This window comes from Pseudopipra pipra, chromosome 17, assembly GCF_036250125.1.
Source record: "Pseudopipra pipra isolate bDixPip1 chromosome 17, bDixPip1.hap1, whole genome shotgun sequence".
Lineage (NCBI taxonomy): Eukaryota > Metazoa > Chordata > Aves > Passeriformes > Pipridae > Pseudopipra > Pseudopipra pipra.
The window spans coordinates 8,029,587-8,048,410 of NC_087565.1; the positions used below are offsets into that span (position 1 = coordinate 8,029,587).

The 18,824-nt window shown below is 47.9% G+C and overlaps 1 long non-coding RNA gene across 4 annotated transcripts in view; it reads left to right on the top strand.

Moving 5' to 3' along the window:
- Window positions 1–18,819, top strand: part of LOC135423666 (uncharacterized) — a 32,105-nt gene extending 13,286 nt beyond the window's left edge. Inside the window, exons 4-5 of one of the 4 annotated variants that reach the window (XR_010434880.1) lie at window positions 4,015–12,893; window positions 13,635–18,819. This is a non-coding gene — a long non-coding RNA (uncharacterized LOC135423666). Of the gene's footprint in view, window positions 1–4,014 lie in introns of all 4 variants that reach the window. The other 3 variants (XR_010434878.1, XR_010434879.1, XR_010434877.1) reach the window with 3 other exon arrangements.
- The last annotated feature ends 5 nt before the right edge of the window (window positions 18,820–18,824 follow it).

Sequence of the window (18,824 nt, forward strand, 5' to 3'; positions counted from 1 at the left end):
TGTAATGGCTGCTTTTTCAAGGGTCTAATGGCTTTATTTAAAACAAACCAAAATAAATTAAAAAAAAGACAAGAGGGGCTGAGGACTTCTTAGAGTATGTTCCTGCCATTTGAGTTGTATGATGCATTAGTGGGGAGCCCATTAGCCTCCATGGCACATGGCCATGCTTTCATAAGCTTGCAAGACAGGATTTTTTCTATATACTTTTTTGTGTGTGCATGTCAAAGAAAGCATTCTCCAAGGGCCAACTACAGAAAAAAATCCCTGGTCTTTTTGGCAGAATTCCCTGGTACTTACACAGCCAGGATTTTCTGTGCTCCAGCTCTGGTGTGTGACCTATGCTCTCAACACATCCAGGACCAAATGAGGATCTTTTGACTCAGGGCTGAGTCTGACCATTTTTCTTCTATGGAAAAGATGTAAATAATTCTAGGGATGGGTGAAAAAAGGTGTTATTTGGGATAAGGAAAGGTGATCCAGGCTGCTGGCCTGGCCCTAAGAGGAAGGATGGGTTGAGGACCAAGCCATAGACCTGCTGTATCACAGGACCACCATTGCTTATAGATCTGATGGGAAGCAGCAGAAAGACCCCCAGACCTGGAGGGAGGCTACACAGAAGCTTGGGGGCTGTGCTGGTGGATGAACAGCCACTCATTTGTGTTACCACATTGCTCATATCCAGCTGAAAGTAAATGGTAACTGAAAGCCCCATGGTTCCCCTTGTGCTCTGTTCTGCAGGAGCACTAACACAGTGCACTAACACTGCAGGCAGAGGGTGTTTTGGCTATCCTGGGCCTGTTGCTGTTGATGTTGGTCTTCTCAGCAGCGAGCAATACAGTGGCTATAGGTTTACCAATCCAGTGGCCACTGCACACCCCAAAAGAATTGGCATGGAATTAAGAAATAGAGGGTGTCCTTTGGGAAGGCAGGAGGCATCATAAGCCTGGGATGCAGCTGAAGAGCTGGCAAAAGTTCCCTCAGTCCAGTTCCAAACTGCTCAGCCCATGAGGGCACCTGCCTATCTGGTCCCTCCAGCCACCAGGTCAGGCCTGTGCTGCTTTCACTCACCTGCAACTTCACCACTGGCAGAACCAGCAACGTTGCAACAGCGAATGTGGATTTTTCTGAGCTCTGATTCATGACACCAGATGTGCCTGTGCTTTTTTTCAAGCTCATTTGAATGTATGCAATGGACATCTAGCTTTGAAAAATCATCGTTTGCCAGATGTCTTTTAAAATCATCAGTTACCAGATGTCTTTTAAATTGTAAACCTCTGTAGTCAGAGGTTAAAACTGTGTCAAAACAGGCACTGATAAGAATTCATATTACATTTAAAATGTACTATGATTTCCTCCAGCTCTTTCCCCTGAGAAGTTCTTGCATGGAAATTTTATGGCTCGCGAAAGATTTGCCACCCGCCCATTGCTATAGATTCAGTGATAAATGCTTTTAATAATTAACAGTGGCAGGGGGCCTCTGTCTCATGGGTATCTCACCTCTCAGACAGCAGAAATAAGGCCTGTTGAACAGGAAGAGTCATGAGGGCTGCACAGTGGTGGAGGGTTCCTGCAGCTGTACAGTTTGGGTCCCAGTGCAAATCTTCTACGACTGGAGTTATTTGTGAGCAGGATTTTGTCCTGCGCCAAGTTTGGAGCTCAAGGCAGCCAGAGGAGCAGGGATGCTTGAAGAGTTCCTGAGGTAAAAGAGGTCTGGGGGCATTTTGGGGCTGGAAAGAGGCTGTGCCAGTTGCAAGGACAAACAGGTTAGGCTGTGAGTTTCCTTCTTAATCCAACTCTCCAGGGTCTCATCCAGCCTCTGTGCTGGCTGCCAAAGCTCATACTGAGCGGCTATTTTGGGATACAGCAACACCAAGTGTTACTTCAGAGATGTTTGGAGAGAGATTTAATAAAATCAGCTAATAAGGTTTGACGTGCTGAAGATTAGAATGAGCCATTCCGAGCATCTGTGCTGACCTCGGGGGTGGGAGGCTCAGGGCAGTCATGTGTGTCCAGGGCATGGATGCCCTCCTGGGATGGCTGGTGGGACAGGACTGCAAACTGCCTTGGGCTGTCAGCTTCTGCTTTTGTTTTGATGGTTTAGGTTGGGGGGTTTTTTTGCCTTTTTTGTCACAGAACCAGCCCAGAATAGAATCACGAGATTGGTGTTTATTACTTTCCAGATAATCTATACTCTGGTTTTAGTGCTGACACCGTATGAAGGGCTGTGTCACCGCTGCACTCATGTTTCCATGTGACACCACAGATTACCGTTTTTTCCCATTTCATAACTAATAAGTGAAGTGAGTTTGACAGCCTTGGTTCCCATGTCACAGATAGGCTCAGTTAGCAGCAAATTCTTGTCAGGAGAAGAGAGTTACAGCTCAAGCTTAAAATGTGCTAGCGTCCAGTGCAAAGCTTTAAATTCTTGACCAAAGTTAGATAAGGCCAGCTGAAAGTGTGACGTTTGAAATACACTATCTATTTATCTTTTCCTTCTGACCAAAAATACCTAGAGTGCAAGTATGTGTCTTTGCATCCAAGCAGAGAACAGTTGAGCTCCTCTAGAGAAAAGTATAAACACAGAACTTTAAATATTCTGTTTGTTAAAATCTGTGCAACTGTCCCTCTCCCTACATGTGTATATATTATCTATATTAAAAAAAATTGTATGTATATACACATCATTAAAGAAAAAAGAATGATTCGTTTTCAAGGTATAGGAAGCTTATTTAAGTGGTAGTAAGAAAAAATTCTTAGCTCTACCCCAGTAGTCATTAATAGCTCTGAGCTCCAGCCTGAGTACAGATGGAGCTTTGATATGATCACAGTTTTGCAGTGAGTATGTGCTGTATATCAGGCTGCTAATCCCATGGTGGAAATCACCTCCTCATAACACCTGGTGCTAGGACCTGACACAACTGATTTCAGCTACAGCTTATGCAGCCTCATGGGCTGGATTTGGGCAGCTCAGAAAGCACTGGGCACTCTCTGCCTGGTGCTGTGTGCTGATGTCCTCCCATAAAACCTCCCCTCTGGAACTGCTGTCCCAGGCTGCCCTCCTGGGCCACTTTCAGCCTGAACATTCATTCAAGCCCCTTTTCTCTGTGCTGGATGGGTGCAGGGTGCAGGGTTTGTGTTTAGACAATGGTTTTACTTATGTTTTCCAGCAGGATGAGCTGTCCCACCTCCCAGCTTGGGTGAGGGAGGAACAGTGTGTGAAATACAGCAGCTTCTGAGGTCAGATGAGGAGCAAGTGCCTGTGGAGTAGGGAGCCCTGGGCCCTTTGGCTACAGCTCTGGGCATCTTCAGGGAATGCTGTTTCCAGAGCCTCCCTGGCTGCCAGGGGCTTGGCAGGGAGCATAAGTGCCATAAAAACTGGAGTCAGATGTAGAGTCCGGATGGTTTTGGCCTCTTTGCTAATTTTCAACAATCAGATCTTGTTATTTAAGAGTTTTCTAGAAGCTGAATGGAAGACTGGAGGGGGTTTTGGAGGGGCTTTTTTGGTAATAGTTTGCTAAATTTATGGTTTAGATCTGAAGGGACCCTTAGCCTGACCTCTGGTATATAACAGAGGGTATTGAATTTCCTGCACTTAACTCCCACAGTCTATCCAAGAACTGCCTAATCACAGTGCTTTCCTAGGAAAGCAAACACTCTTAAATGCACTCATTTCAGCATGGTCGAATGCTTGTTATTCCTGATAGTTAGAATGAATGGGGATTTTCAAGAAGGCTCTTGGATGATCTCCTGACCAAGGCTTTCCCTGCCTTCCCCTTGATCCCATCTCTCCCCAGACTACACCCCCCATGCTGCTTGTCTCCTTTCCTGGTTGTGCTGAAGGTTATAGAGACATTAAATAAGCTTGAGGGGCAGAGGAAGAAGATGTATCCATTTTGGGAATTAGGAAGGGGCAGACATGTAACCCAGCTCAGCAGCAATGGGGTTAATCTGACTGTGCCCCACATTTGGGTGGGAATTTGTGAACTCAAACCAGGTATTTATTATTCCACATAGATGTTTGCAATGACATATGAGCCATCACTGCTGTTCCTTTGCCTTGCAATGGCACCATGACAGAAACCCTGCAGGACCAGGCACTGCAACAGTGCAGAACAAAAAGCTCTCCCTACCCCAAAGAAGTCTGAGACTCATAAGGTAATTACTTATCTTTGTCCATTAATTTTCCTTTTTTTTTTTAAGTACCCAGATAATATTGTTTCTCTCCCAGTCTCAAAGTACAGCAACAAATAAATGATTTCAAGTATCCTCCTGAGATAGGGAGAACTGAGATAGATGTTGCCAGCAGGCACTGATCCACCTGTGGTGATGGAAGGTTGAGGGATTCATGGGGGAATGACAGACCTGGAAAGCTGCAGCATGGCTTTTCTAAAATGACACAGCCAAAGATATTCTAGAGATTATATCCTCCAAAAACTCGGTGGTCAAGGGCTTAATGACTTAAATAGCGGTCAAATGTCTGCTTGTTATCAATCACCTGTTACCAGTTGAACTGCATTAATGAGGGTTTCTTGATAAAAGCGGCCTTATCATCCGGAACTGAGATACCCAGCCTAATGTGCTCCAGCAAGGCTTGAGGAAATGCTCCTCTTAGCAGCAAAGGAGACGATGTGTCGCTTTCCTGAATTAGCCTGAGTCAAATGGATGGTCAGGCCCTCCAGAAAGAAGCAATTTCTTTCACCGCTTGTGTTACAGGGGTGCTTTATCCATGAGTCAGAAAGCATTCTGGCTGTCTTGCAAGAGTTTAGAGTCCAACCAAACACACCTTGGTGGCCATTTGCAGTGGCCAGGGTTGAAGGTCACAGGGCAGGGTCACTGCACCCTGAGGGAATGGCACAGGGTTTCACTGTACATCCCCCTGCCATAACCACTTACCTCCTTGGAGAAAATGGGTTGGAAATGGTATTTAACATTGTTGATGACAATTTTTCCAGATTTATTACCTGTTTTTTGTTCACTGTTTGGCTGCCTGCTCCCCTTCCATCTGCCAGCCCTGTAATCCACCTCCTCTTATCTCAGCACAGTTCGCTCCACCTCTTGCTCGTTTTTGTTTTATTGCCCAGCTAATCTCATTCTCCTGCTTTTCCTGACACTGCTCCCCTCTCCCCATCTGTGGAGATTAAATCACTTCTCCTTTTGTTTGATGCCGCTCAACATTCCCCCATTTCGCTCAGGCTTTGGGATACTTCCAGGCACTTTTACTGTTGTTGCACACATCCATTTTCCTGGCACAAAAAGGCCCATCAGCATCTGATGGAAGCGTTACTGAGTCCTCGTTTCAACCAGTTCTCAGAGGTGTCCTGAATGTGAAATGGAGCTGAGCTCAGTCTGCACAGTGCAGCAGAGGCAGGTGTGTGTGTCAGGAACTCCAGGAGCATCCACAGGGTGCTCAGGGCAGCTCTAGAGTGGTGACAGAGCCTGGCATCTGAATATTAGCCAAGAAAACTCGAGATCAAAGGCATGGGGTAAAAAATCTCCAAGCTACCAAAATGTGAACTTTTGGAAGTGGTTTTCAATATTGTTGGTAATGTATCAGTGTAGTCAACCATCATCCCTATTTACGTCTAGTGGCTTGTCAGTGTTCATGGCCCCAACAGTGTCATTCTAGTTACTGCTGAGAGTTGCTGGGGGTTTTAGGCTCAAGGTTGAAGCCAGTCTCCCTGTTCAAGGGTGTTAAGTGCATCCTGGTTTGGGGCACAACTGCAGCTATGGGGGAGGACAGTGAATTTTCATGCTGTGTGTTTCTGGCACCCTTCCACCTTCCTGCAGAGAGAACAGTGCTGGAGACTCCCCTACCAGTATTTCCTCCTCCTGTGTGACTGTGCAAGTCCACTGACTGCACTGCTGCTCGTATTGGCTCAGAACTGGAACCAGCAGAGCCTTTAACCCCCTGGCAAACCCTGGACAATTTCAAAATGCCTTGCAGGGACCACATGCACTGACAGGACTCCTCACAGCTGTCAGTCGCTGTTCCTCTTCACTGTGAGCACCACAGAGTGTTTGCTGCCTGAACAAACCCTAAAGTCTTCAAATAACCCCCCTTTGAGTACATGGGAGATGCTTCCCTTAGCAAGGACAGCTGCTGTTTGGCCCTAATCATTGAGTTTAGATGTTTTTTTTATTCTGTTTGGGTTGTATCTCTTGCCTTAATCTCCACTTGCAATGCTAACCATGATGCATTTGCTATATGTCCCCTCACTGCTTTTATCTACCAACATGTTTTAAATAGGTTTAAAGAGTACAGGAGCTAAAAAAAAAAAAAAAAAAAAAAAAATCAGGCAGCTTCAGATGAAAGCCAGCAGCAGGCCCTTAAAAATAGAGTGGCAGCCCTGCACGAGGTGCCGAGTAAGTGGGTGCATGGGAGGGGAGCGGAGCGGCTGCAGAGGCTCTGTTTAAACAGGAGGTAAATAAGTGGCTGGGGGAGCTGCAGTTCATCTTGTTCCCTTACGTGTTGCCCAGATAATGCAACATATCTTCAGGCAGGCTGGTTCTAAAAATGGACACAGCTCTTGGGTTTCACTGGGTGACGCTCGGGCTGCGCTGTCCTACAGTCTGTGGGAGCAGTGAAATGGCATTTAGTGTTTCAAAAGCAGCAGCAGTACTCAGGTCTTGTCACTGGTACTTTATGAAGACTTCTATAATGAGGAATGTGTGACTTTATACCATGGTACCTAATGCAGAAGCAGCTGCCTGTAAATCCCTGGGGTCAGGCAATGTTTTGTTAAAATTCCCCTTCCTGCGGTGGTTGACCTGTGAAAACAGCAATCATCTGACAGTGAGAGCAGCACTTAATTAGTAATTCAGGATTAAAGTGTTCTGTCCAATGAGTAATTTCACAGAAGCAGAGTTTAGAATTGGAGCTGGTTTAATATAACAAAACTATTGTCATGAAAGCCTCCTTGGCATTTTAATGGTCTTTTTGTCTGGTCTAAATATACATGAGAAGTTGAGAGGATGTTTAAATCTGAGCAGGGGATAAAAGGGACCAAGAGAAAGACTCAAAGGTCTTGTCCAAACTCCACACAGTTGTGTGAGCCACTGCCTTCCCTAGGACAGGGCATCATCCCAGGGAGCTGCACTATTCACCATTCCTCTTGCTGCTCCAGGAGTGTTAGTGTCTTTATCTTCCTTCTCACCCTCCTCTCTCCTGCCTAGTTGAGCACAGCTCAGCTGTGCAAAGGATGAGTATTTGTTAACCTCCAGTGGCTGCAGTAATGGTCAACTGGCCCTTCTGTGCTACCAAAGAGACTGTGTTTGGGTTGGGCACATGCTGCTCACTGACGTGGAGAATTCTCCATTTCTTTCTAAATGAGACTTCTCAGGCTGTCACTGTTCAGCAAATTCAGGAGAGAAAGGGCAGCAGGGCCCCTTGACCAAACCATGGCAAGCATGTTTTGTAGAAGGCAGCAGAGACTGCAGCCTTTCCTGTGGGAATAAAGTGATCCTCTGTTGAGTGAAGTGTTGCCTACAAGGTTAATTAGCTGTAGAAAATGAGCTCGAATACTTAGGAGTAATGAATCATAATGAATCGTTATGTTTGAGGAGTGACAAATTAAATTCATGCATATTTTGAACTACTTGTTTTAGTCAGAATGGAAAATACTGCTATGCTTTTTTCTGTTGTTCTGCCTTCACGTTGAGATGTCAGGAAGCAAATCAACATGGCCAGAGTTTGTTAAGTCTGGCAGTGCTTGATTGCACAATGTTTAATCTCTCTCCTGAGTCTTTGAGCTGGGCTAGGAGCAGGGGCTTCTCTGGAATCAGTACATTTGCCTCCACCTTCAGTAGATGGGATTTTGACTTGAAGAAACCCAAAACTTCTCCTAAGCTAAAGAGAAAGAAAAAGTATTGTCCTAATCCTGTGAGTGTTAGTGTCCTATGGCAGCTCTGATTGAGATGTAGCAATCTCATATAGGAAAGCAGATTGAATTACAGCCCCACCTCCCAGACCAAGGTGAGTCAAGGGACCTATTTGTAGCAAGATTCATCAGATCCTTCAGCTCCTGCTGTTCCTAGAAGAATCTCTGGAGTTTTTCTGTGGAATTAGATCCAGCAACATAACAAGCTAAGGGGCAGACAGGCATTGTAACCTTTGAAATACCTGGAAAGTAAGGATTCCAGAAGTAAGACAACTTCTGGAATCTCAATGTAAGATGAAGGACACTGTGAAAAAAGAGGATCTTAATAAGAAGAATTTGTTCTTAGCCCCCTTCAAGGATCATAACATATCCCTGGGTGAGCTGAAGCCTGACACAAGCTGCTGTGCTTTGGGGTATTTTTGGTGTGGCCCCAAGGCTCATCTGGTTCAAGGCTGGAGGAGCTGTGAGCAGGCGGAGGATTTGAATTCACAACCTCTCTTTTAAATAGATCAGTGATTCCAGGAGGGCAAGTGATACTGCTGCAGTGATTAAGTTCTTTGCTGGATTGATGCCTCTGGAAGTGTTTGGAGAGATTTGACAGATCTTTCAGTCTGTTGAAGGTTTCCATGGTGTTGGCCCAACCATGACTGTGTGAGGCAAACTGTGTCACCCCTGGGAGAAGGCATCCTTCTCACTCACAGAACAAAGAGCTCTTGGGCGTTCAAAGACAAAAGGTACCAACTGACATTGAGTTCTGCTACTAATTATATGTCAAAAACTAATACAAGTTAAGACTAAATTAGTACACTTCTCCAGATGTTTTCACAGTTGCCCTGCCTGCAGCACTGTGGGTTATGTTCTGAGTTGTTAGGTACTCAAACTGGTCCTTCTCAGCTCCGCTGATGTGGTTGCTCCTGGCATGATCAGATGCAAACTCCCACTTATTAAGTGCTATGAAGGAATCATTCTGACACAAAGTGGAAAATTCTCCTTGGGGTTCAGAGCTCTTGCAAGAGGCAGCCAGTGAGGTGGCTGCTTATAGAGCTGACCCCATGCTTTGAGATGTGGATTCATATACAATATCTGTGAAAGCAGCTATTCTTGCTCTTGCCAAACTCCTCAGAAGACCCATAAAATGATGTTAGTTGTAAGCCACAAGCTGGCTCTTATCTTTGAATTGTTTTTCTCTGACAATTTTAAGAAGAGCTCAGCATGTTCTCAGTAGGAGCTGATGGATGCTGAGCACTTCTGAAATCCTGCCAACTTCATTTAGGTTCCTAAATGGGAACTGAGTGCTTTTGAACATATGATCCTAAGGGTGCATTTCATAACACTATAGCTCTGTCCATATCATTTCTTTCCTCTCTCACTGTCCCCAGAATGCTCCCAGCAGCAGCAATAACACCAGGAGCACTGGGCTAGTCAAGGCTTGAGTGATGCCTCAGTTATGATGTCAGCTCAAGCCACACTGAACAGAATTAAATGACAGCAGTTAAAAGGTGCCTGTCTGCATCCAGTCTGCAGTAAGGTCACCATCATCACTACCAGCATTATGGATATATTTGAGATAGCTGTGGTAGATTTTATATATATGTATGTATATGAAAACAAAAATCTAGTGCAAATTCTGCCTTGTTTTTCAGAGTATTTCATCCCCTGTTTCAGGCCACGTGCACTCTACTCGACAGTGCTCTGACTCTCAATTTCGGGATTCAAATTTTCTCCTAAGTAGGTTCATGGGGCAGATATAATGAATATTTTTTAGTGTTTGTGGAGCAGGGTAGGAGGGCAGATGAGCCTTTATCTGAAGCTTTTCCAACAGAGTTAGTGCATGGACAGCATCTGTTTTGGTCCTGTGAGGCTGACATCCTCTCCCAGCAGACTTGGCAGTGAGCAGAAGAACCACATGTCAAAAAATCTGGGGGGCCCATGCGCTGTGGACAAAAGTATGGCAAAGAATTTAAACATCAGTGAGTGGAGTGATGCTGGAGGGCTGGCTGAAAGCGATTAGCACAGTGCTCTGGAATGTGGCGTTTCAATAGCCGCTCCAGAAGGATCTGCAGCCCCATTGACTTCTGCAGCGTCAGGAAAGAGCCCTCACACTCCAGCTTTTGCCAGTGTGAATGGGAACGTGCAGGGCTGTGTGTGCAATCACAGAGCTCCCTGCTGTGGCTCTGCACACCCTGCCCTGTGTCCTGCTGATGGGGGGTTTCCTTTGCTCCACGGGAATCTGATGCCCCAGTGACTCAGGTGGCTCTGGGTCCTCGTGCGTTGCCAGAACCCCCCCTTGTCAAATCTGCATCAATATCAGCTCTAGCTTTGCTGTTTGCCTACCCTGGGCCAAAGCACCAAAGGCCACCTGTGGCCATGATCCAGCTGTTGTCAGCTGTGCAGTCAGGTGGTGGGGGGTGTGGAGTTTGGGTGTTTTGTTGCCACGTGTGTCAGTGTGGGGCCTGGGTGTTTTGTTTCCACTGCTGCCGGGTTTTGGCCTCTTTGGGAATGCACCAAGTGGGACTAAGAATGTGTCTTTGTTCACATTCACTTGTTTAATTTTTTTTCTTTACATTTTCCTTCCCCCCCCCCCTTCTGATTTCTAGGTAGATAATCAAAGTGTGAAATAAATTAAAAATAAAGCTGGGTAGAAGGCCTGGCTGGTGAGAGCACATACATTTTTAGTTGAGGTGGGAGAAGAATGCGCTCATTCAAGCCCTCATGGAGGGCAGGGAATTCCCTGGCTTTTGTCTAAATATGGCATGAGAGAGCGGAGCACAGGCAGTGCAATGCTTCACTGAGTATTGTTTAAAAGGGAGCTTGGCAGTGGCCAGCAAGTAGGATTCTTGTGAAAACATGGCACAAGGAGTTGTTTGACAGATTCTGACATAGCAAAGTCTTTACAAGGGGCAAAAAAAAAAAAAGAAGGAAAAGAGAGAAACTGCAGAGTACATGAAGCCAAAAGCATAGTCTCTGCCTAGAAGATTGCAGAATAAAAGGCACTTAGCACTGAGTCACACCCTGCAAGATCTGTGGGCCTGATCCTCTCAGTGATCGATTGCACTGAGTTAAAATCCCCTCCTAAATGATTGCCTGTTGTCAGTCATCCAGAAGAGGGGATGAAGAGGAGTGAGAGCTGGGGAGGAGACTGCCATGGCTTGCACCCACTCACCAGAGTCTCTATCTCAGACTTGCCTGGTTGGATGGACCCATTCTCTGCCATCCCATGTTTCCCCCTGCAGGTAAATGACGTTTCACTAGCAGGTTTTTGGATGCAGCACTCAGTCCCAAGCAATCCCGTGGTTTGTGTAGGTGTCTCCCTTTTGCAAAGCTTATGCTGAGTTGTGGCTTTGAATATCTATTGCAGCAGTGAGCAATGATTCCTGCCTGGAAGAAAACCCCTCTCCCACTGCCTCTGCCACGTCTGGAGACACTGCGAGTCCCTCAGAGAAAAAAGGCCTTTACACATCTCAGCAATGGGGAATTTTGCCTCCAGAATTCCAAGTCTGCTCTTGAAATTTGGCCATTATGTGAGTGTGTTTTGAGAGAGGGAAAACTTATCTGGGATTCAGTGCATTTATGGAGGTCTCAGATGGAGACACTTCACTTGGTAACTCTGCTACTGACACCAGCTACTGAACAGACTGTGTAGCTCATACAGAGGAGGTCTTGGCTCAGGCTTCCCCATTTAAAGTGGAACCCTCCCCTAAATTCACCTTGAATGCAACATCCATGCTCAATCACAGCTGGAGCTTCCTCACATCGAAGATAAGACACTCTTCCTCTGGTTGGTGGTTTGGACGGTGTCCTGCAATGTAAACTAGAATGATAGGAGTAGTCTGTAATTAGCACATAACCTCAGGCAGTTTTGTTCCTGAAATGCAAGGCCTGAGTTGTTCTGCTGCAATAGCATTGGTTTAGTCAGTCCATTAACTGCTCTGCATCATGTTAGTGAAAGCTGTTCCCTAAGAGCTGCAAAGGTATGGAATAGGAAGCAGGAGTCCCTGATCCAGTCCTGCAGGCATCTTCCAGTGAAACCAAAGGGAAGCCCATCATATGTGTTGCCCGTGAGATGCACTCCATGGCAAAGCAACGAAGCCCAAGAGTTTCTGGATCATCTTAGCAAAGCTCGGGAGAGAGCAAAGGCACGGGAGCACTCCCCTACCCTTTTGAACATTTCAGTTGATGTTGTTAATTGTAGTGGAGCTGCTGCAAATATTTTGGAAAGCAAATATTTGATGTCCCCTTCCAGCAGAAAATAAGTCGAAGGACCAACCTGCTGCCACTCACTTGGTCATTGCAACAAAACCCGGGCTGAGAATCAACAGCAACGATGTTGAGCTTTTGTGGTCACCTCCTCTCCAAACAAGGGCTGTGATGTGAGAGCAAACAACACCTGCTTGGAGGAACTGGGCACGGGCTGAAAGGGACCTGGTGGGCAGAGGCTGTTTGTGCAGCACTGGGCTCTGGGGTGGGGCTGCTGGCAGAGGCAGGAGGAAGATGATATCTCCATCAGCCCGTGCTAATGCGAGAGGCAGAAATGAGCAAGCTCCTGCCTTCCCTGTGCCCTGGCTGGTGAGTGATGGACAACGACTCCTCCGTGCCTGCCAGGAGGAAAGCCCTGGAGTGGGACTGCCATCCAGCCAGTCCTGCTCTTGGCTGGGGTGTGGGTCACATCAGAGGACAAATCGAAGGGTTTTCACAAGGAGAAAATTGGGCAGCTCCTTGTGTGGCGGAGGCAGCAGATCAGTCACCACTCACATCTCTGCCCAAGTATGAATTCTCTAAGGAAGACCAATATCACTTTGCCCTAACTGGAAAGCAGGGGAGATGGCACGTACTTCATGTGCTCTGGCTGGGCCCAGATACCCAATGTGCAAGTGATCTGCTTTTGGGTGCTGCTTTTTTTCTTAATCTTATTTTTTTGTTGTTGTTTTTAGCCTTCTAAAAACAAACTTGGGATTCATCAGCTGGAAGTGATCTCATCACAGTACAGATTCGCTTTCCTGGGAAACTGAACTTCTGGTATAATCATGGGAAAGTCTCACCTTCCCTTTTTTATTTTCTTTTAACTGAGTTTCTATTGAAATTAGCTTGGCAGACCAACACCTCAGAATGAAAGACACAAAAGAAAACCCTTTGTTACTGCTATTTTTTTTAATCTCTTGATTTTCTTACCAATCTCGTGATTTTGAAGATAGCAAGTGATATTTGGATATTTTAAAGACACATATTCAAATCTGTGGAGTAGGCAGGGTCCTTAATAATACATTTTACCAACAGTCTGTTTATCCCACTGCTGGCAAAAAAATAGAGGCAAACCCTAATAATTAATTACTGCTCTGTCTTTTGTACTGTTCTTTGAACTGCAACATTTTTGTTCACTCCTACCCTTTTTCTAGCTCTTACAAATGCTCTGCACAACTGGAAGGTGGCTCAGCAAAGCCAGTGCAGTATCTCTGTAGCGAAGCAAGGACAGACTTGGCTCCTCTTCAAAGGGAGCTTTTATCGAGTGTTTAGTGTGATGTGACAAAGCAGGGAAGTGTGCCATGGATGCAATGCTTCCAAATCCCCACCTTCTACCTTGATTGAACTTGAGAACAATTATCCCTTGCCAGGGTGATGAGCCCTACCAATGTGCATCTTGTTTACAGCTGTGCTCAGTTTTTAACGCATTTTCCTGTTTTGGACTAGGACAGCATGATTCTGCTTTATGAACTGGACAAAATCCATTTAAAATATCAAGTTTCTTGTATTTTACCACAGGAACCAGAATGTGGTGTTTTGGGCTGGCAGCCCCAATGCCCCAGGATGACATTGCTCACGTGCGCAAAGTGACGCCTGGACCCCAGCAGACCTGCAAGGTTTCACTGTCAGTGTGGGAAAGGTTTGGATGGGGCCAGTAGAAACTGAAAAGATTTATTCTGGGATTATTTTATTGTGCTTGGAACAAGCATTTGCTGTCTGGTGTGACTGAGCTTTAGATGCTGCTGTAAATTCCAGATGAAAATTGCACAGCATTTGCCATTCCATTTTGCCCTATTTTATTTTGTGTTTCCTTTTCATTCCTAGATTCTGCTTTATTTCAGTTGAAGGAAGAGCCAAGATTATGATGTGGCACTGAACTTTGCTGAGGATTCACTGTTTGTCTCTGAAATCATCCTCGGACAGCGGTGAGACGCCAGACCCATCTCCTGGTTGGACTTGGCTCTGTGCTGTGATTCCAGGACTGGCATGAGGTCCCTCTCAGCACGTTCCAGGGTGCAGAGGCACCTCTGAGCAGTGAGGAGGGTTTTCCAGCGAGCCCGTGCTGAGGCAGCATCAGTCCAGCTCTTTGCTGCTTTGCCCACCTCGTGTGTGCAGGAAAAACCTTGGCTCAGCCTGGGCCAGACCCACCTGTGAGCGCGTGGATGGGGACGTGCCGCGCCGCAGGCTGGGATGTGCTGCTGGGAAATAGCGTTGGCTCTTGGCCAGCCTGGAGCAGGGAGGTGGCAGGGAGTGCCTTTGATGCCTCTGCTCCGGCTGAGCAGTGGCTCTGGGAGGGGTGGCCCCACAGACAGTCACAGCGAGACTCTCCAACAAGCTGTTCCCATTCCTGCTCATCGTGGAAGCAGCAGCCCACCTGTTCTCCGCTGTGCTGGAATATCAGCCGGCGCCCTGGCTCTGTTGTTTCAGGCTGCAGTGGGTAATTTTTAATCCCTCTATTCAGAGTGTTTCTAGGAACAGGAGGAGAAACATACGGCATATGCTCACCTCGCCTCCCAGGAGGTGTGGGGGAGTGTGTCCCAGCAGCTGCTGGGGTAATCCTTGTCCTTCTGTCCCCAGCCACATCTGAGAGGTGTGCCCAGCATGTCTGGGCATCACCCTGCAAGCAGGTGGGCTCCACTGGCTGGGCAGGGCTGAAGGGGGCAAAGTCCCTTCCTCCCTTCTGCAGCCAACAGGGGCATGGACAAGGGCATGTGCAGGGCACAGGAACTGGAGAAGTGACTCCATCCTCTCCTGGGTTTCCCTGAGGCAGACCAGTTCCACGGTGGTGCGGGGGGCACCTCAAAGGCACAGGTTATCCCTCCACAGTCACACTGGGGCTTTTAGGGTACAGGTGCCATGAGTGTTTGAAAGTTGCTTGGATTAAGGACTCACATTTGGCCAAAGAGGGTCTCTGGTGAGATCTGGGCTGGATGCAGCTGTGATCTTAAAGCACACAAGGTATCTGCAGGCGTAGAGAGGGGGGAGCAGGCTGAGTGCTCAGCTACTGGGACCTACCTCCTGGATCCTGCAGCTCCCCCTGTCTTCCCTTGTCACCAAATCTCCAGCACGTGAGGCTTTGATGCCCTGTCGTTGCTCATTGTCCTGGCCCTCACCCTGACCCAACTGCAGCCGACGGGAATGGTGTCAGTGGGGCCGGTGGCATAACGAACATTTTGTCTTCTCCCTTCGCTTGTTCCCTCCTGTATCCCCTCCTGCCCACCCTGCTCTCTCTCTCTCTCACTGCATCGCCTGCTCTGGGCACCATCTGGTGAATTTTGGGCTGTCTCATCTCACCAACTGTCGTTTGTCCTGGCTGTGGTGTAAATGCGCTCACGTTTTGCTTCAAAGGACCCCTAAACCACTCTCTTTGTGGACCAGCCGGGCTGTCGGAGAGGAGCCAAGCCGTTGGCACTCAGCAAGCAACAAGCATTAATAAAAGCATTACAGTGAGGTTAGAGCCTCATTAAAGTAATGCTAACGAACCGGCTGCCTTCCAAAAGTATGAAATTTTTGCTAACACTTCCTCCTTCTAATTTTAAGTATATTTAAATCTTTCTAGGGAGGCAATATTCGGTCCTCCAGGCTACAGCATAAGCAAATCCCATTTCAGAAGAGCTGCTCTGGAAGTGCACTGGTGCCCCTGGGAGTGTTCTCCAGCCCCATCCTGCAGCCTCAGTGCCATGACCACACAGTGGGGCTGCCCAGACCTTTTTCCCCCTGTGCAGTGTCCTGGAGCTCACTCTACAGAAGCCCCAGTGCTCCAGAGTGCCTGCCAGCACCGGGGTATGTGGACTGAAGGCAGGGGCTGGACCCACTGCTGCCCCATGCTCCCAGCCTTGGCCACAGCCAGCAGACTTGGGTTAGAGCAGCCAAAGGAACCCCTAATTGACCCAGGCTGGCACGGGTCTGGCCCTGAGGTGCAGACAGTGCCCTTCATCACAGCTCTTCTCCACTACTGTTGACTCGCAGAGACACTGGGATGAAAGGCTTGGCAGCTCGCATCTGCTGCTGGCACCCTTTGCCAGGTGTGTCTGGAGGGGGGTGATCCCTCGGTTTGTGCCCTGTGGTCCACAAGCAGCGTCTGAGCTTTTGCTGGGTGGAGATCGCTGGGCTCAGGGCTGGGACTGACGTGCCAAAGGGGCTTTGCTCTGGGACCCCCTCCATCCTCCTCGAGCACCCTCAGGGCTGGCTCCAGGTGGTTCTCCTGTCTCCCCACGCTCCCCCCGGGCTGTGCAGCTCTGTGCCCGCCGCGGCAGACACCCAACTGCCCGCCGAGCCCGCGGCTCCATTGTAAAGCAAATTAATTCGCCGCCGCGCCGAGGAATAGCCGTGCTCTCGGGGAGGCTTGGCAGCAGCAGTGAGGAAAGCAGCTGCTCCAGGACTCACAGCCCCTTTTTATTTCATTTGCCTGGTTTTAGCAGCATGTGATGGGCACATGAGCAGCAGCTCTGCCGGACATCTCTCTGGCTGGGGGGCTGAAGCTGCTGTCTGCCCCACTCCTGTGTGAGCACACGGCTTCTCCCTGCTGGTCCTCCTCCTCTCAGCCCAGACAGGTTTTTATTCTCCTACTCACTTTGAAGCAAACCCGGCAGTTTCATTGTCAAAGGACAGTGTTTGATGGATGAATCCCTCTCTTTTACCGTGCCTGATAGGGAGGGTACAGGGCAAACATGGTGTTTTAAACAATAAATACCACTTTCTTGTGTGGAAACAACCAGTCCAAATGGTCTCTGCTATGTTTAGAAGCCCGTTTGAAGGGTCTGCCTGAGGGAGAGGGTGTCATCAGAATGAACTCAGTGTTACAGCACTGCCTTATGTGCGACTTGTTGCAGAGACTCACTGAGAGCTCGATGAAGTTGCAGGTTTGTACTAAGGGTGTTCCCCCACTGCCTCCCGAATCTTGTGGGTTAGAGGGGCTGCAGAGGCAATTGCTCAGCTCCTGGGTGTCCATGCCTGGGGCTGGCAGTGTCTGTGGGAGTTCATGTCTTGCTGCAAGATTTCCTCTTCATTTCAAGCATTACAACACAGATTTTCCTCTTGCAAAGGCCCCAGCTCTGCAGACAGGCACTGTCCTCACTGCAGGGAAATTAATACGGTGTCTCGGAGCAAAGGTAAAACTAAACTACATAAGTAAATGTTTGCAGGATCAGGACCTTATTCAGGCATAAATCAGGTAGCTCCAGCCAACAATAGAATTACCTCAGTATAAAATCCCATGTAAGCCAGTAAGATCAGCTCCAAACCTGCTATGAATTTGCTTTTTGTTTCCATGCCAAAAATATATCACTTCTAACTGCTGCAATCAGGGCTGGTCTTTTCAATTTATTTTTTTTTAAGTGCTTTTGGGCACATTTATTTCCCGTCACCAGCAGATACGAGCGGAGCCTGACCCTCCTTCCCTTGGGCATGTCCCAGCCTGCTTTTGCCCACAATTAATTGTCGCTATCAGGGAATATTTTTTTCTTTCCTTGCCCTTTTTTGTTACTGCATTTGGTAAACAAAGGGACAGCAGTGACGATCCAAAACCGTTCTTTTTATTTGCCTGGGAACAGAGTCAACTATTTGTGGGTCTTTTGTTGCTAATTTTTTTTCTCTTTTTAGCTGGTGACTGTTTAAACGGCTACTGGTACCTGTAGTGAGCATGTACTGTTCTGTGGGATTTGTCACCTGATGGCACTGAAAATCACAGATGGGGCACTGATGAGGACAAGGAGCTGCACATGGAACATACCAGGTCAAACCAAAGGTCCAGGGTGCAGTGGTCCCTTCTGTCCTTCCCAAAGAATATGAAAATAGCCTGCAGGGTTTTTCTGGTGGCTGCACTTGCCTCAGTTTCCCCAGTTCTCAGCTCTCTGTTTTGAGGTGGTGCCCCAAGACAAGAAGCCTGGTGATGTTTGCACCCGGTTGAGCCAGCATGAGACTGGTTCTTGGAAATGAGCTTGTCAAAACAGCTGGGAGAAGGAAGGCAGGGAGGGATGAGAGATAGAGAAAAGGAAGCTGTAGGCTCTTTTAGCTTGAGGGCAGACTTACACTGGCCTCTCCATCCCTGGGGCCCATGCAGCAGCAGAGCAGGCAGTGAAGCCAGCTTCTGGAATGGTCTCTTCCTAGCATATACCAGTGTCATCCCCACCTGCCCCTCCAACTACAACCTACAGGGTGCTCCGAAAACCCAGGCAGAGCTTCTCTGCCCCATTCCACCAGGACACAGCCGGCTCTGGGACAGCACTGTGAGGAACAGGAACGCATTTTCCAAGGGACATTTAGGGTCTTCAGTTATTTTTGAAAATGGCTCAGAGGGTCCTAATTCTTGTGCTGTACAAAAAGGCTGCCTGTGAACACCCTGTATAGTGGGAGCTTTATAGGTGCTGCCTGTAAGTTACCACCAGGTGACTGTAGCTGCTGTTACAGCATTGGGCTTTGCTGGTGGCACACACAGAGCTTGGTGTCCTGGGGATGTCTGAAATGGGAGTCCTTCCCTTACACCACCCAGGGGACGGCTGGCTGGCAAGGGAGATCAATCACCCTGAGCTGGCATCCTTCAGGAGCCATTATTTCAATAGACCACAGAAGTGAGGCAGTGCTGGGGGAAGCCAGGTGTGGCTCCCAGAAGCTCTGCTGGAGCCCTTGCCCGGCGCCTGCCCTGGGGACGGGAGGATCCTTGAGCCAGGCTCATCTCCCAGGGGGGTCTGCAGAGCACCACCCTCCTCT